General features: G+C 35.5%; 1 protein-coding gene across 1 annotated transcript in view; it reads left to right on the forward strand.

Moving 5' to 3' along the window:
• LOC102255541 (ephrin type-A receptor 6) overlaps positions 1-17223 on the forward strand; it is a 994071-nt gene that overhangs the window by 66282 nt on the left and 910566 nt on the right. The gene's annotated exons all lie outside the window — the stretch shown is intronic.

Here is a 17223-nt window from a genome sequence, read left to right on the forward strand (position 1 = left end):
TATGTATTTTTATATATATAATCTGAAATAATTTGCCCGTCTACTTCAAAAAATTTTTATTTTTTATGTAAAAAAATCTCTACTAAGCTCACATTGAAATTTCTCTTTACGTACTTGAAGCTTTTGAATCATTATGATTTCATTTTAGTAATTTTTTCCTTTCCTCTTTTTTCTTCCCAGTATGATCAAGATTTCATGATTATTATTTTGGTTACGCTGGTCTGTTAACTCTGCTCTTATAACTCTTTTGACACAAGCTGATAAAAAGCACAAAGTTCTTTTATTATCTATTTCTTTGGAACACTAAGTTTATAACAACAGGACCTTAAATCCCCTCTCTTTAGTGTACTCTCCTCAGAACTTTACAGTTACTGAAGGTATACTGCTTTTGTTTGAGTGCTCTGGGTTGTCCATTTTTATAGACATTTTGAGCCATTTGCGAACTATGGAGTTATAGGAATCTAGATATTTTAAATTCCTTACCTGTTGATTTTCATTTTGATATTCCATTCAATTAGATATTTTTAAAATATGTTTAATCTTTGGGAAGCGTATATAAGGATTAAAATATATAGTTCTAACCTTCAAGGATTTTGGAGTCTATGGAAGAGCAGTTACACAAAGAAATGCAAGTAAATACATACATCGTGGTAAAATAAAGTAAGATAAGATAATTATTGTTAATGAAGTACGTACAAATTTCAATGGCACATTAGTGTAAATGAGCATCTGCATCTTTCAGGAGTAAATTAGGAAAGTTCTGTAAGAAATTATATTTTGACTCAGTCATAAGTGATGACTAGGAGTCTTCTTGTAGGACCAACAGAATGAGAGCATTCCAAGCAAAAGGAATGACATGAAATATGGAGAGTTAAGAGGACAAGATAAGTTTGAGGACTGCCAGTATATCAGACTAATGGAGGGTAGGAAGGGGCTGCAGATGAAGAAGAATAAATAGGGCAGGTAGATGGGACCAAGCCCAGAAGTGTCTTGTGTGCAATGAAAAGGAATTCAGAGTATACCTTGTAAGACAACAGCTGTCATATTTGTTTTCTTGAATATTTTGCCATAGGATGTTAGTGCATATTCAGTGAGAAAGAGGTTTTAGAACCCAAAAAGTAAAATGAATATTGGGTTAAAAATAAATAAACAGTATCTTATTTCATATCTTCTCCAGTTCATTGTTATATAGTTCACATCAGGAGTCTAAAAGGAATATAGAGAAGAATTCAACTCTATCTAATCATTACCTCCTTTTGAGAGGCTTTCTCTGAGCCTGAAATTTAAATTATGTTGATAGAAATTCTCATATTTTATAATTTCTTTTTATTTTCTGTGTTTTTTTACTTTAGATTATAATTACCTTAAAGATTGGCACTGTGTTTATTTTGATTCACCTTTATACTCAGAGAACCTGGTAGAATGCTCAATATATACATTATGAAGAAATAAGCATACATTTGTAACAAATATCTTGGGAGAATTTTATAAGTGATAAGGGGAACCACTGAGGAATTTTGAACAGAGAATGGAAAAATCAAATTTGTATTTCAGGCACTTCTATGAGACTGCATTAAATGAGAGGAACAAGACCAAGGGACCCTAGTTCAGTTGAGAGACATAATAGGTAGAGAACAGAAAAAAATGATAGATTTGAAGATGATGCAGAAAATTCAGTGGATTATGTATTGCCATTGAAACAAATAATCACAAATTTAGCAGTTTAAACAAAACTAATTTATTCTTACAACTTTGTGGGTTAGAAATCTGAGGAGTCTCCCTAAGCTAAAATCAAGGTGTCAGTGGGATTGTATTCCTTTCTCAAGGCTTTAGGGAAGAATCCATTTCCTTGCCCTTTTCACCTTTGGGAGGCTGTCCACATTGGTTCACTTATGGATGCTTTCCTCCATCTTCAAGCCAGCAATGTTGCATCTCTCTGTGCCTTTCTTCTGTAGTCACACATCTTGCTCTGAGTCTCTCTTCTGCTTTTAATGGCCTTTATTATTACATTGGGCCACTGCATAATCTAGGATAGTCCTCTTATTTTAAGGTAAAATGATTAGCAACCTTAATTCCATCTGCAACCTTTATTTCCCTTTGCCACATAACATAGCATCTTCACAAATTCCTGGGATTAGGAGATGAGCCATTTAGGGACCATTATTCTGCCTACAAGGTCCAGTTTTCAAATTGATAGATGAGGAATGAGTCAAGGATCCTAACTTGAGCAGATGCCGGCTACCAGTAATTGAACTAGGGAAATCGGGGGATGATGGTACCCTTTCATGGGAAAATAACGAGCTCAGAAGCAGACATGTTAATTTTGAGGGGTGTTAAAGAATGTAATTGAGAGGAGTTGACCCATGATCTAGACCCTGGCAATAGAGGGCCCTTCACTCACACCCCTGTCCTTGGAATGTACTGTTCTACCCGCCATTCCCACAGTGGAAGTTATTCCAGGGACACAGGCTTGGGATACTGATAGCATCTGGATGGTTTATGTGACTGAACCCAGTTGAAGCCTCTATATAAATTTAAGATTCCGAAGGGCGAGTGAGGAGATTTCATCCCACAATAAGCCTCCTATGTGAGTTCCCTTACTTATTAAACCTGCCATGTATCAGTATGAGTGGTCTTCCTCTTCAGTTTGTTCGTGCCCTCTGTGTTCAGGGGACAGTTTACAAACCAACAAGGGCATCTGAATTGTGTTGGAAGCATGAGAGAGAGATTTATGCTGGAGATATTGTCTTGGAGATGGACAGCAAGTGGAATAATAGTATACCATTCCCTTCCCCCCAACTGATAAATTTTATCTGACAAGTGTGAAGACAGAGAAAGCAAAAAGATTCCTGAAGAATATATGAATGTGCATTATTTAAAGTTTGGCAGTTTTCGATTATATGTTGAAATAAAGTCATTGAAGCAGGAGAAACTATTTGCATGATGACAAAATGTAATGTGATATCCTAGAAATAGAAAAAAGATATTGGGTAAAAACTAAAGAAATCTGAATAAACATAATAGTAATAAATCAAAAAAGAAATAAGTTGTTTTAAATGCTTCTCATTCTTGGTCATAAAAATAAGATCTATAAAGAACAACCAAAGACAGAAACAATCTGGCCAACCAAATGTCTAAAAGTTTAGATCCTTTCCAAAATTATTTGGCATGGTCAGCAAATGCTATTCTCTGTCCTTATTTGAAACTATAAAGTTAACTCAGTAATTGGGATTTATTTTACTCATATGTAAGAATCCTTCTTGGAAAAAATATATGCTACTTTGTAATTACAGAGAGTGTATGGGTAGAACCAAATACCTTTTTAAAATATTGTTGAATGTATTACATATGTTCCCTTTTCTCCCTGCATTGACCCCTTCTAGCCAGCCCCACTCGCTGCCCCAGTCTTCACCACCTTACTGTCTGTGTCCATGGGTTATGCATATATACATGTAGGTTCTCTGGTTGATATCTTCCCACCCATCCCCACCTTCCCTCTGAGATTTGACATTCTGTTCCCTGCTTCTGTGTCTCTGGATCTATTTTGTTCATCAGTTTATTTTGTTCATTAGATTTCACATATGAGTGAGGTCTTCTGATACTGTATTTCTCTGACTGGCTTATTTCTCTTAGCATAACACTCTCCAGGTCTCCCCATGCTGTCTCAGAGGGTAAGAGATCCTTTTTTTTTAATTTTTTTTTTTACTGCCGCATAATATTCCCTGGTGTAAATGTACCACAGCTTTTTTATCCACTCATCTACTGATGGGCACTTGGGTTGTTTCCAGATCTTAGCTATTGTAAATTGAGCTGCTATGAACAAAGGGGTGCATACATTCTTTTAGATTGGTGTTTTGGGATTGTTAGGATATATTCCTAGAAGTGGGACCACTGGGTCATATGGCAGTTCCATATTTAATTTTTTGAGGAAACTTCATACTGTTTTCCATAATGGCTGCACCAGTCTGCATTGCCACCAGCAGTGTACTAGGGTTCCTTTTTCTCCGCATCCTCGCCAGCACTTGTCATTTGATTTGTTGATGGTAGCCATTCTGACAGGTGTGAGGTGATACTTCATTGTCCTTTTAATTTGCATCTCTCTGATGATCAGTGACTGAGCATTTTTTCATGTCTCTTGGCCGTCTGTATGTCCTCTTTGGAGAAGTGTCTATTTAGCTCTTTTGCCCATTTTTTTTATTGGATTGTTTATCTTTCTTTTGTTAAGTTGTATGAGTCCCCAGTATAACTTGGAGATTAACACTTTATTGGATATATCATTGCCAGATATGTTCTCTCATGCGTGGGTTCCCTTCTAATTATGTTGATCGTTTCCTTTGCTGTGCAGAAGCTTTTTATTTTGATGTAGCCCCATTTGTTTATTTTCTCCTTAGTTTCCCTTGCCCTAGGAGATATATCCATAAACATATTGCTATGAGAGATGTCTGAGATTTTGCTGCCTATGGTTTCTTCTAGGATTTTTATAATTTTACCACTTACATTTAGGTCTTTTATCCATTTTGAGTTTATTCTTGTGTATTTTGGAACAAGACAGGGATGTCCACTTTCACCACTGTTATTCAACACAGTACTGGCAGTGCTAGCCATAGTGAGCAGACAAGAATAAAACACAAAAAGCATCCAAATTGGAAAGGAGGAAGTAAAACTCTCATTGTTTACAGATGACATGATATTGTACATAGAAAACTCTAAAGACTCCACCAAAAACTACTAAATTTAATAAATGAATTCGGCAATGTAGCAGAATACAAAAATCAACACCCAGAAATCGATGACATTTTTATACACCAATAATAAATTCTCAGAAAGAGAAACTAAAAAAATACCCTGTTTACCATTGAAAGAAAAAAAAATTAAGATACTTAAAAATAAACTTAACCAAGGAGGTAAAACACTTGTACTCGGAAAACTACAGGATGTTGAAAAAAGAGATAAAGGAAGATATAAACAAGTGGAAGAATATACCATGTTCATGGCTGGGTAGAATTAACATCATTAAAATGTCGATGCTACCCAAAGAAATCTATAGATTCAATGCAATCCCTATTAAAATACCAACAGCTTATTTCACAGATCTAAAACAAATACTCCAAAAATTTATATGGAACCAAAACAGACCCTGAATAGCTGAAGAAATCTTGAAAAATAAGAAAAAAGTTGGATGGATCACAATACCTGATATCAAGTTACACTACAAACCCATGTAATCAAAACAGCCTGGTACTGGCAGAAAACCAGACATATCGATCAATGGAACAGCACAGAGAACCCAGAAATTGACCCATGCCATAATGCTCAATTAATATTTGACAAAGGAGCAAAGAACATACAATGGAGTTGAGACAGTCTCTTCAATAAATGGTTTTGGGAAAATTGGACAGATACATTAAAAAAAATGAAATAAACCAAGTATTTTTTTTCAAAAAAATAAAAATTAGGTCTTTCAAAATTTAGCCAATAACTGGTTATAACTATAAAAATCATAATATGCCTTGTGAATAGTGTTAAAAAGGCAATATGTTTTAAGTAGAAAACTTACTGTTTATTCAGTACTATTCACAGTTAAGAGCTTTAAAATGGGTAGTTAAAATTATTTATTCCTTAAATAGAAATAGTTCTAGAGGATTTTAAAGAGTAAAACAGGGTTACTCCTTTTCAGTAATTTAGTATTTTCAAATAAATCTTTAATCCCTGATTTGGTCTCTTGAATGTGTTTACCTGCAAGGAAGGAGATTCCTTCCTTGGGGAGACAGATCATCAGTGAATAAATAGTTCTCTTTGTTTATAAATCAGTCTCCTGTTTGCCTGATAAGCAAGCCTAACCAATGGACACAGACAACAGTGGGGTGAGGGCATGAGTGGGGGGTAGGGGGGTAATGGGGGGATGAGGACACATATGTAATACCTTAATCAATAAAGAAAAAAATAAAAGCATAACAGAGAGTTAAATAACAGAAAATTTAATTTAAAAAATCAGTCTCCTGAAATATGATTATTGTGCCTTGGAAGGATAAAAATTGAGCATCTCAGTCATAAAAGCTCAGGTTGGAACTGGGTCCTGATAACTTCACCAAGATTTTCTCAACATTTTACAGTTTTTACCGTGTCCATATCTTGTGTAATCAATGAATTAAAACTGATCAATGTCTTAATGGAAGCCTGTACCTGCTTTTTTATGCTTAATTATAACTGAGAAACCTGTGTTGGATAAAATATTCTTCATTTGCCTTAATTATAAAATGTCATCATCATTTCTGTTGTATTTACTTCACTGCACAAGATCCTGGTGATACACACTTAGACAATAGCACTTATGACTTGTCTTGCATACAGGGTAATGATGATAATGCCTGTCTTTTGTTTTGTTTTGTTTTGTTTTGTTTTGTTTTGTTTTGTTTTGTTTTATACTGGAGGCCCAGTGAACGAAAATCGTGTACTGGGGGGTGGGGGGTCCCTCAGCCTGGCCAGCACCCTCTCACAGTCTGGGAGCCCTCCGGGAATATCCCACTGATGGCTTAGGCCTGCTCCCCATGGACATCCTTAGCGATGCTGCAGAGGTGGGAGAGGCTCCTGCCATGGCCGCTGCGCTCGCCAGCCGTGAGCCCAGCTCCTGGCTGAGTGGCACTCCCCCTGTGGGAGCACACTGACCACCAGGGGGCAGCTCCTGAGCTGAGTGTCTGCCCCTGGTGGTCAGTGTGTGTCATAGCCACCGGTTGTTCCACCATTCGGTCGATTTGCCAATTACCCTTTTATTATATAGGATTTTTCTGCCAACAATAAAACTTCCATCTGTCATTCTTTTCTCTGTACTGAAGCCATGCTGCTCTTGGCATGGGTCACATTTGTAAATGTTTCATTTATGAACCGTACCTCCTCCTGACTCCTCTGCAGTAAAGAAATATGCCTCACAAGATCATCTGTCTCGCAGTTCATGGCCTCTAAATCTGGCATCGTATATGCTGTGTCATTACGTCTGTAGTTTTCAGTAGGAAGTTGTCCTACATGGTTCTCATTACTCTATTTTCAAATAGTTATGCTAAAAGCTATTTAATGTGTAAATGATACAACTGGTTGCCTTAATGTTTTATTGTGTCCTCCCATTTTTCCTTTTCATTTCTCTCATTATAGACTGTGCTAGTTCCACAGGCAATGCTACTAACCAAAACCTTTAGTACAATTCAATTTAACAATTCAGAAGGCAACACACATTCTTTAGACAGTCAAGGATGTTGAAATTGTGGTTAAAAGGTTAGAAAATTACATTTTATTTAAAATATTCTTTTTGCAGCATCTTCTCAGAATATATATTACTTTATGAACAGATTATCAAGTTTCATGACCTGATAACCATGTTTTATAGGCAGCTGACTGTGAAATCTAAGTGTTCATGAAGAGTTTAGTTGCTTTACAGAAGAGTCTTAAATACTGGCAATTTGAATCCAGCTTTTTTAGAGACAAAAGGAACTCAAGTATGGTTAATATTACTGAAATAGTTGGAGAGAGGGGGTGGTGGAAATATAAGAAAAGTACAGTATTATCCTTAGATCTCTCTCAAAGATACTTTAGTGGATCAATTAATAAGAGAAATTCAAAGGGTAAAGAAGATAAAATCATCCCCTATCATACAGTAAACAAATACATACTAAGCCATGATTCCCTGGAAGAATGGCTAACAAGACCAGAGACTGTTGAGAGCCAAGTTGGAGCGATTACTAAGACTTAGAGAATTACTTGGTTTAGGGCAGAGCAACTCCAAACAATTTGTAGAATAAGAGTTATGACTTGGCCAATTTACACAAGCACATAATACTGTAGCCATTTAAAAAATCCAAATAGGAATTAAATAGAAGATATAATGTAAAACAGGGAGTAATTTATATGGACAAATAAAAGTTGGAATTTTACAAATTATATTTCAATGTAGTTCTGTGAAGAATTGCTGATGTGGTGTGATTTTGAGGTATGCTAGGAGAGTCCCAAGTCACTATTACCTGAAAGGTTCTATAATTCAAATTTAATTTGGATAAATGAATAAATAATGCAAGAAGGAATAAGGAGAAATGAGTATTCATAAGCTCATTTGTGTGCTATCTTATTGAGATGATTTCTGGATTTGATGGATGCTTTCAGTGGGGCAGCAGATAAGACATGATTATTTGAACACTTGTATTGTTAGAGACGGGGGTAGATGCACAGAGCTTAGGCTGACAGCAGGTAGCCTGAGAGCTTACCTTGCTGAGTTGTGGCCAATGTGAAGAGAAGAGGACCCTAAAAGGTACAGAAATGGTTTGTCTTCTTACATTCCATTCTGTATTCAAAACAAGTTGCTATTTAGATTTTATTTTTCCTGAAGACCACGTTGCCCCTTAACCACATTTCAGAGACATCATATGTGAATAGCCTTTGACCTTCTGCATTACAAACTAAGCACAATGGCCATTTAAATTTCATCTAGTGCCTGCCTTCCCATTTAGTCTACACTAAAAGTTGGTTAAGAATGTTATTTCCCAAGATAATGAGTTTCTTGCCATGGCTACTTTACTTGCACTCCATTCATTTATTCATTTCATTCATTAAATGCACACACACACTCACACACACACTCCTTGACCTTGAGGAGCTAGTTCATACATTGCAGGACTAATATTTAAGTTAAAGTAATATTAATAATTGTACCTTGATTTGGCCATAATTTCAATGGACAAATGGATAAAATTATCCTTTCAAAATTACTATGTTTCGTGGGTTGTTTTTTTTAAAAATTATGACAAGGCAATTAAGGTTTTTACTTGATAATTTTTTTTATTTCTGATGACTAAATCTTAGATTAGAAAAAAAATGTGGCGTTCTCCCTCCCCTTTCCTCTCTCTCTCTAAAAATCAATCTAATAAAAATAAAAAAATTAAAAATTGGTTACTTCTGATAATATTTACCTCAACTTAAAAAAAAATCTCCTACTCTAAATGAAACACTATCATGACAAATTTAGCACAGATTTCTTGAATTTCGGATTATTTTGGAGAAGATTTTTCAGGTAGAAAATTATTGTTTCCCTTCCTGTTGACTACTGGGATGCATTTACAGTCTATTCATTCCTTGGCACTTCTATAAAAACCGAGATAAGTGGTCCAATTACTGACAGTTTTGATGGTGATGTTGATGTGCTATTGGATGTCTGCCCTTCTGGAACAGCAATTTAATTCCACACATTCTACTAAATAGCTGCAGCATTTCTTCATCAGAGCCCTCTAAACAGGTCATTTTAATCTGTTCTGCTATTTTTATGTTTGAATAAACTACGGTGTGTAGGTGAACACAAAATTCTAAGAGTAGGAGTGAAAAAAAAATGACACCAGGTACTCCGTGTGGGTAGACATTGTATTTTACAAGCTTTCTATACCCTGCAATAGCTAATATAGTCTTCAATATAACAGAATCAATAAGTATTTATTGAAATATGCCAAAATGTCTTAATGTAAAATCCAGGAACATTTTTTGTGACTCTATAGGTCCGTAATGGAGGGTAAAAACTATTTTCATTATGTCCATATAAGTGTAATGGAGGGGGGGAAATTTGTAGGGAAAAAGTTTTCCCTTCGATTTTCAAGGAAAAAAATTGCTCTTTTTTTACTAATACAATTTTTTTTTTTTAGATCCCAGTTAAAGTCATTTTTTCTTCCCAGTGCAAAGCCACTATTGTTTCTTTTTAAAGTAAGGATTTAATAATTTTTAAATACTGTTCTTCCTTTATATAGAAACGATTTTGTATCGAGATGGTCATTATATTGTAAATAAGACTTTCAAATAAGTAGTCACAATATATTTCATTATGTTCATATTATCTTATCTTTCCAGTAGGACTTCCAAACTCTCATGTGATAGAGATATTATTTATGAACAATGCCTATATTAAAAATAAGCAGCAACAGGAATAAGAAAGCCACAGCAAAATAAAATGCTATAAGTACACCTAATGAATAAATATTGATTTCGGTTTTTAAGAAGGAGTTAACTTTTTTGGAAAATGTTGCCTTAAAAATAATACCACTACATAGAAGACATACCGCAGATAAACATAATCGTACACTTATTTAAAACAATATATGTTTGATTTTTTTAGGAATTCGATATTGATATTCTATGTGAGGGTAGATACGGTATCATCATCTACAAATCTGGAAATAAAAGCTTTGATTTTTGTCAATCAAAAATATGTAATTATATCAAAACTAAATTAGTTAATGTGGTCATCTGAATGTCATTTTAAAGCAGAATCTAAACAGGATGACATTCAAATAGTCTCTTGTTAAATTTAGATACACACATACACATGCATTACTACTTGCATGTGTTTTTTGGTTTATCAGCTTTCTCATTTATTATGATATGAATAAATATATTTTCATTATACTCTTTAAATAAATAATAGGTGTTAATCTTGTTATATTTAGGACTATGCCATTAAATAAAAAGTATTGACTTTTTACTGAAGTTAATGTCATTATATTAGAATTTTTTTTTTCCTCTTTTGGTTTACAGCATTTTTACACTCTGGTAGGGACTAGATAACTTTTGTTTAAAACCAGCAGGAGGAGCTCTCACCTTGCTGGGATTAATGCAATTAGTGTTCCTGGAAATCCTGAATTTGTGGGGGTTTTATATATGAAACAAATTATAAAATTAAACATTTATCATGTGTAATGATATTAAAGTTTTCAAAATCCCTCAGTTTTATTCTAGTATAAATGTATAATTCATTTGTCTGGAATACAAATTTGAAACTTTACTGTTCTTATAAATTTTTAAAAGGCATGATTGCAGTTTAATGAAGAAAATAAAGCAATTATGTAAATTTTGTTTCTTGAAGAAACTAAGAAACAAAAATATTCTTCCTAAGGATCTACAGTGTTGCAGGTATTTACATGTTTTCCTTTTTGTTTGTTTTGAAATTAATACAGTTTATAAATTATAAATTTGGAGAACCAAATAGACTAAATATGTTTTAGAAAAAATATTTATATGAACTAATCAGTATAAATTCTATATGCAATTTACAAAAAACAAATCTCTCTTGATGGGCTTCAATTCATATTTTGGATTTTTGAACACTCTACTTCATAAAACCCTTTAAGTTAAATGGCAGGGTTTGTATATAGTAATGATACATTTTCTGTATAAACCATTAATGTGAAAATTTGGATGAAAACTTATGAAAATTTGCAATTAGAAAAAGAAATGATGATGGTTCTCTGTACCTACAAAAATTTTTTAAAACAAAACAAATAATAAATTTTTATATTCAAACTTAAAAAGCAGGAAGAAAATAACACTTGAAAAAAAAGGTTTAGGTTTAAATGATGGGAATCCAAATCTATCACTGATCTTCAGAAAAATTACTTAACCTCTCCTGAGACTCAGTTCTCTCATCTGTAAATTGGGTATTTAAAAACAATAATATATAGGATAATACGGATATTACTGAAGATAAATATGTAGAAAATCTTTTCTAAATTGATTATGGTTAGTATCATTATTTTACTAGGGAAATAATGTTGTATCCCAGATATATTAATATGCTAAATGACTAAGCTTTCATGTCCCCCCAGAGTAGATAATGGTATGATGTACTTCTGAATAGTATATACCAAAAATAAAAATAACTTTTATTTGACAATAAGTTTATAGTTTGAATATTTATTATAGTATCTTTAGCTTTTCTTCCAAATATTTCAGATTGTTTTTGTTTTTGTTATTGTGATCCCAGATGCCATCAGATATCATTTTTGTATTTTTGTATATTTGTGTGTGTGTGTGTGTGTGTGTGTGTGTGTGTACACATATGATATATACTTATATATCATCATTACTGTACTTTCTGTCTGTTACTTCTAGGCTTGTTAGAATTATTGTTGATATAAAGTAGATGAAACTACACAGAAAGCCTTTTATAAAGCTCTAGCCCCTTGTGTCTGCTATTATCTTTTTGTGATGGAGGTCAGCAGCTATTGGAAACCATTAGCTAAATACATTAATTTATTAAGAGTAGAAAATGATATAGAGTAATTTGGTCATTTCTTCTTCATTTATTAAATGAAATATTTCAGTGACAAAAATGTTCCTTTATTTCCTTATTCAGAAGTACCTTATATAGAAAAAGCAAAATAAATGTTTTATTCTTTTCAGATTATTTACCAGTTTTATAAATAACTAGAGGCCCAGTGCACAAAAATTTGTGCACTCGGGGGGTCCCTCAGCCCGGCCTATGCCCTCTTGCAGTGTGGGACCCCTTGGAGGATGTCCACCCCAGTGGGGACCCTCACCCCATGGAGGTTTGGCCAGCCTGGGTGAGGGGCTGATGGCTGTTTTCAGGCTGGCCACACCCCCTTTAGGGTGGGGGGTCCCCACTGGGGTGCCTGGCCAGTCTGGGTGGGGGGCTGAGGGCCGTTTTCAGGCTGGCCAAGCACCCTGGCGACGTAAGCTCTCAGCCTCTCCTTTTTTTTCTTCTTTTTTTTATTCTGGGGTTTATTTACCTTCTATAATTGAAACTTTGTTGCTTTCAGTGGAGCTCAGAGCCAGGCCACGGCAGGGGGGGAGCCTTGGCTTCCTCCTGCTCGCTCCAGCTCTGTGGCTGCTGGCCGCCATCTTGGTTGGGTTAGTTTGCATATAGTCGCTCTGATTGGCTGGTGGGCGTGGCTTAAGGCATAGCGGAAGCACAGTCAATTTGCATGTTTGTCTTTTATTAGTATAGGATGGCTTCCTAGTATGCTGCAAAATTTATTAATGGTATATTTATCATTATGAATGTGAAACGTGGGGTTCAGGGTGCAGATTCTTCCGTGGGTCCTTGCCCACAAAGTTTGAAGAATAATAAACTTGTGGACTAAAAGGCTTCTTTAATAAAAATGTGAAAGTTTACTGGAAGCATATACAAACTTTCCCAAGTAAGGGGTCTCCAAATGGGACCCCCAAATGCAGAAAAAACCTGCTCTCTTTCTCTCTAATGGAAAAAATAAAAAATCCAAAATCTGTCTGAGTCTCTTTGTCTCCAGGTTTAAAAAGGCTGTAGTTCTTCGTCTATGTTCCCTTCTAATTGGACCCCTTCCCCATTTTATGACCCTGTGCTTTCTTAATTGGTCCCTCTTTTGCAGGATATCAGTTTCAAAGATCAAAGCCCAGCTGGTGCCTCCTTCTTTCTCTCCCCCTTATCTTGCTACATTCCTTTATTCTCTGTGAAAATATCTTCCCCTCTTCCTGGTACCTTGTGACCTTTCTTTATTTTCTGTGAATGTATGTCTTCCTTCCTTATCCTGTGACATTTCTTTATCCTCTGTACAAGTAAGATAAGCATTTTGGCATCTTGGAGCTATTTCTGCCCTTCACATATGCATTCCTCCCCCATGGACCCTCTCTTTTTTTAAATTTCTTTATTGATTAAGGTATTACATATGTGTCCTTATATCCCTATTACCCTCTTATCCCCCGCCCCCCACTCATGCCCTCACCTCCTGTTGTCTGTGTCCATTGGTTAGGCTTATATGCATGCATACAAGTCCTTTGGTTGATCTCTCCCCCTTCTTCCCTAAGACTCACTGTCCTATCTCTAAAATCCCTTCCAAAGTGCTTGGATTTAAGCATATTTGAAATATTTTAATTCCTTCCAGTCATTAACCTTGTTTATGATCAAATTATTTTTGTCCAGTTGGAGCCTATGCAAGTTGGTTCTAGAGTTCTTTCTCAGTGATCCTAGTGGAAATTAATATCGTCCCTGTTTTCTGGTATAAGGACTATGAAACACCACCAATAAAGTAATCTTACGAAATATAAAAATAAATGGAACCTGAATCAGATCAAGCCACTAAATAGATCTTTAATTTAAAGAAAATACAGGAAATGGGGAAGCACCTTTCAATGATATATTATAATTAGGAAAATCCAGAAAGTGTGACAAAACAATTTTGTTTTATTTAGTAAATTTGATTTCAAGTAGTGAAAAAGATAAGCTGTCTAGTCATTAGGGAAACATTAAAGCAATGAGATCCTGTTGCACACATGTTAGCATGCCTCAAAAACTGGATAATACCATGGATGTGGAGCAATAGGAAAATAACATATTCCCCTAATGGGAATGCAAAACTTCATAGCCATTTTGGAATATGACACTTAAAAAAAAAGTATTCCTCACATAATCCAGTAATTTCTATGTACCATAGAAGAAAGAAAGCATGGGTTCCTATAAGAATCTGTAAATGATATATTAGAGTGGCTTTACTTATAATTCTCTAACTGAAAATAGCCCATATGTCTATCAACTAGGAAATGCTATGCAGTAGAATACTTTTCAGCAATAAAAAGGAACTTAACTATTGATACAGCAACATAGATAAATCTCAAATACACTATGCTAACATAAAAAAAAAAACAACTCAAAGACTATCTGCTATGTGATTTCATTCATTTGACATTTTGGGAAAGTCAGAACCATTGGCGCAGAAATCAGATGAGTGGTTGCCAAGGGCTTGGTGGGGAAGAGTCTCACTATAAAGCAGTGGTTCTCAACCTTCCTAATGCCGCGACCTTTTAATACAGTTCCTCATGTTGTGGTGACCCCCAATTTCATTGTTACAAATTGAACATAATTAAAGCATAGTGATTAATCACAAAAACAATATGTAATTATATATGTTTTCCGATGGTCTAAGGCGACCCCTGTGAAAGGGTTGTTCGACCCCCAAAGGGGTCGGGACCCACAGGTTGAGAACCGCTGCTATAAAAGATCACAAAGGAAATTTTGGAGGTCATGAGTGTTTTCTATAACTTGATTATAGAGTTGGTTATATAGATGTAGGGGTTTGTCTTAATTCATAGAAATGTACATTTAAAATGGGTGAACTTTATTAGTAGTACATCATGCCTCAATAGATCTAACTAAAAATATAATAGGAAAAGCTATTGATTAAAAAAAACACTTTAAAAGGAATGTCTATTCACTGTAATTTATAGTACTTATTAGATATTGATTTTTTGTTAAAGAAGTTGAGAAACTAAGAATATTAAACACTAGCTACTTGATGACATTAAGGGATTACTACTTTCAGTACTTTATTAAGATATTGTAGTTATATATAAAATAAATCTTTATGGTAGAAATACATACTGAAATTTTTACACATGAAATTATATGATTACTGGAATTTTCTTCAAAGAAATCTTGGAGTGGGAGAATAGTAAACATGAAATAAGATTGGCCATGCTGGTAATTATTGAAGCCGAATGATGACTACATGTGGGTCCAATGTACTGTTTTCTCTACATGTTAAAATATGTTTGAGATTTTCCACAGTAAAATTGAACTAAGGAATTATAGCTCAGTTTTATAAAAGTTTAGTAAATAGATTTTAAGAGTACTGAAAGAATATTCTGCAATGAATAGAGTTTATCCCAGAAATTTAAACATGGTTTTATATTTTAAATCAATGTATCATAGTGATTCAAATAAGAAAAATGACAAAATGTTTACAATAGACACTAAACAGCAGATACCAAGTAACGTACCCCTAATAGCAATTTTTTAAACTACAAAAAGGCAACAAATAAACTCCACTTTCTTAACTAGATGAAGACTAAAAGTCTTAATGAGATGATAAAGCAGGGGTGGGCAAACTTTTTGACTCGAGGGCCACAATGGGTTCTTAAACTGGACCGGAGGGCCGGAACAAAAGCATGGATGGAGTGTTTGTGTGAACTAACATAAATTCAAAGTAAACATCATTACATAAAAGGGTACGGTCTTTTTTTTTTAGTTTTATTCATTTCAAACGGCTGGATCCGGCCCGCGGGCCGTAGTTTGCCCACGGCTGTGATAAAGCATTGTTTCTCAAAGTGTGGTCCATGGACTACTGGTGTCTGGGGGAATTGGAGGTAGTAAGTAGTTAAAAATAAAGATCAGCTGAATCATGGACCCCAAGCATTTACCTGCTGTAAACTCTGCAGATTCCTCCCCAGTTAATCTTTGTTGCTTCCCTCCCTCATTTCTGTCCTCCTTCTTCCCTGGAAATAATTCCCACCCCTGGTCCCTGTTCCAGCAACTGAGAACTGAGTTATAGCTCAGTTATTTTATAGAAGATATTCTAAAAGAAAAAACAAATATTTGTTGCTTATCACATCTGATGAAGACCCCTCATCCTAGCCCAGCTCAAATAGCATCTCCTTTGTTAAATCCTCTGAGACCTGCCCTGCCAGCCTTAGCCTACTTACTTGCTAGGCTATCATATAGTCAATCGTTTAGTTTTGAATTTAACAGAATATATTTTAATTATTTGTTTTCATATTTGCCATCTGATTATGAGTTACTTTTGGTCAGGAAAATGATGTGTGGTTTTTATTTTTGTTTTTGCCTCCCTCAGTAGTAAGTATACTATCTGGCAAATACAGTAACAATGTAATCTATGCTTTAAAGATCTCGGATTTATTCATAAGAATTGTTTTCATACTTTGTCAATAATATATAAGGGCATTTAATAACAGAAAGAAAATAAAGAAGCCTGCTTTAATACAGTCTTTTTTTAATGTGGTATAGAAGGACCATATATGAAAGGAGAGAGAAGCAAAGGTGGTTATTTTATCAATTTTAGAAGATGGCTATTTTATTTTTAAAATTTTTAAATTAAAACTTCATTGTTTAAAGTATTACATATGTCCCCTTTCCCCCCCATTGACCTTTTCTAGCCTGCCTCCACCCCCTGCACCAGGCTTTCACCACAATATTGTGTGTTCATGGGTTATGCATATACTAGTGGCCTGGTGCACGAAATTCATGCACGGCGGGGGCGGGGGGGTCCCTCAGCTCAGCCTGAACCCTCTCCAATCTGAGATCCCCACAGGGATCGGGCCTAAACCGGCAGTCAGACATCCCTCTCACAATCCGGGACTGCTGGCTCCTAACCGCTTACCTGCCTGCCAGCCTGCTCGCCCCCACTGGCCTTTTCATCCCCAGCTGCCCCCATTGCTGGCCTGATTGCCCCCAATTGCCCCCCTGCCAGCCTGCTTGTCCCCAACTGCCCCCCCTGCTGGCCTGATCACCCTCAACTGCCCCCCCGCCAGCCTACTCACCACCTACTGCCCTCCCGCCGGCCTGCTTGGCCCCAACTGCCCCCCCACCTGCCTGCTCGCCCCCAACTCTCCCCCCTGCCAGCATGCTTGCCCCTC

This window comes from Myotis brandtii, unplaced genomic scaffold (assembly GCF_000412655.1).
Source record: "Myotis brandtii unplaced genomic scaffold, ASM41265v1 scaffold63, whole genome shotgun sequence".
NCBI classification, from domain to species: domain Eukaryota; kingdom Metazoa; phylum Chordata; class Mammalia; order Chiroptera; family Vespertilionidae; genus Myotis; species Myotis brandtii.